The 2,261-nt window shown below is 44.3% G+C and overlaps 1 pseudogene; it reads right to left on the bottom strand.

The window, feature by feature from the left end:
- Window positions 1–414: 414 nt before the first annotated feature.
- On the bottom strand, window positions 415–915 carry LOC6899715 (60S ribosomal protein L32-like; annotated as a pseudogene).
- Between the last annotated feature and the right edge of the window lie 1,346 nt (window positions 916–2,261).

Genomic DNA, 2,261 nt, shown 5'->3' with positions numbered 1-2,261 from the left:
TTGTTGCCCCCAACGATAAATAATAAAACCTTGCTCTTCTTTAATCTAATTTCGCTTTATTCATATTTATATTAGGACTTAGGGCTAGATATGTCAATTTTACTTAGCTACGGATCTTCACCACGCGCGGGCTCTCGTCGGGTGTGGCAGCGTTGAGGCTAATGAATGGGGCAATTTGACCTCAGCTATTGCTTTAGCCCGCCACTCAAATCCGCACTCCACGTCTCGCACTCTCCTCTTAGCTTCCGCCGGTAAATGTGGATCACATCTTAACTTAGACTCACTCTGGGGGCAGGCGGGGCCTGTCTTCCTGTTTCTGTATTCACTTCACTGCACTTCTTCGAACCGTACCGGGTATCACTCTTACGTTTCGGCGGGGTTTCAATGTGCGCGCGAGTTACCAGTTCGTCCTTCTTTTTTTTCACTTTTAACGTTTCAAATTTTTTATTCCGACCACGTTACAATAACTCGACAAAGAGCATTTCAATCTTAAGGTTACTCGTTCTCTTGAGAACGCAGACGTCCGTTGGGATTCGTTAGACGGATCGACAGCTGCTTGGCGCGCTCGACGATTTCCTTGCGCTTCTTTGAGGAGACGGCGTGAGCGATCTCACCGCAGTAGACGCGGTTCTACATAAGCAGGACCTCCAGCTCTCGCACATTGTGCACCAGGAATTTCTTGAAGCCAGTGGGCAGCATATGACGGGTACGCTTGTTGGAGCCGTAACCGATGTTGGGCGACGACGCACTCTGTTGTCAATACCCTTAGGCTTGCGCCATTTCTGCGACAACTTGGCATAACGATCTGACTGGTGACGGATGAAGTGCTTGGTGCGCTTCTTGATGATCTTGGGCCGGTACGCTGGGCAAATCGTCATTTTGGAGCGCCAGTTGTAAAGAGCACGTCTTCTTCTTGTAGATGGTCCTGGTTGTTCTTGTATGGGTTTATATTTCTGTCTTTTCCAAAGATTGGTGTTTGAGTTTGAATAAAGTATGACTGTTCGGTTTCGAGTTCAAAATTGAAGAGTTCTGTCTTTATTAATTATATTCCAAGGAAGCCTTCGCAGAGGCTTTGAGTTTAGTACATAAGGCATATATAAGTATAAAATGTTGCAACGGGCTAGCGTATGTGAAACCGCCGAGTCGGCATTATGCCGGATGTCGGGTTCCAGTTTCGATGTTGTTTATGTTAAGATGTGTAGGCGGTTGTTTCTGCCGCGGTATGTAGAATGTTGCAACAATCAAAGTGGTCAAAGTGTTGAGCTGGACATTACAATGTTCGGGTTGAACGACATAGTCGTTCAGTGGAACATTGCCATGGCCCGAGGGGGTTTAGGTGGGGGTGTCGCGGTACCGTTATCGGTAACTCCTCCCCCCTTAACTTGGAACGATGGCCACAATGAGGGTATTGCCAACGAAGCCGTGGCAGGAGTTACAGCGGAGTCCAGGCTGGCGGGTGTGAAAGTTATTGTTCTGCGTTTGAAGATCCATACGAGGGTTGTGGCTATAAGCAGGATTCCGATGAGCACATAAACGGCTGTCAAGTGTGCAGTTGCTTGGTCTCTTAGTCGGATAACCTCCAGGCTGTTCTCCAGATCGTTTAGGTGTAAGTCTTTGAGGCTCAATTCCTTATTTGAGGTTAGTGTCGATAAGTTTTGAATATGTGGCATGTTGATCTTAATTTTGTCTGCTATGGTGGTGGCAGCGTCGACGTATTTGATGCCGTCCGCGGAGATTGAGCAGTTCTCGTAGTGGATGACCATGGAGCCGCTGAACGTCTTGTCTGACATGCAATCGGACGTAATATTTACATTTTTGGTGTTGAAGATTAGTAGTAGACCCTTTATTGGTACGAATATTCGCGGTTGGTTTCCGCCGTTGATGATATTGCAAGTCGCTTTGTTATTGTTGAGTAGGTTGATTAGGCAGTCTGGATTTGTCGGTGCTGTCGCGTTTTCACATACATGCAATTTGCCCAGTTTAATACAAGGTGAATTTAAAATCTTTATTTCTAGCTTATTTCTAATAATGTATTGTGGGAGAATTACAAATTTTGTGTTGTTGAACGGTAAGGGTATTAATCGGTACAATTGGTATTGTTCCTGTGATAGTATTTTAATTTTAAAAGTTAGAGTTTTGTTTACTGTTGTTGATTCCAGTGAAAGTACATTATACATATCATGGTCTAATTCTATTGTAATATTTTGTTGTGACAGTAATTGTTTAATTTTTTGAATCTCCTCTGAATTTAAGATATATTT

The sequence above is a fragment of the Drosophila pseudoobscura genome, chromosome X, assembly GCF_009870125.1.
Source record: "Drosophila pseudoobscura strain MV-25-SWS-2005 chromosome X, UCI_Dpse_MV25, whole genome shotgun sequence".
NCBI classification, from domain to species: Eukaryota; Metazoa; Arthropoda; class Insecta; order Diptera; family Drosophilidae; genus Drosophila; species Drosophila pseudoobscura.
This window is presented reverse-complemented; position numbering and strand designations above follow the sequence as displayed.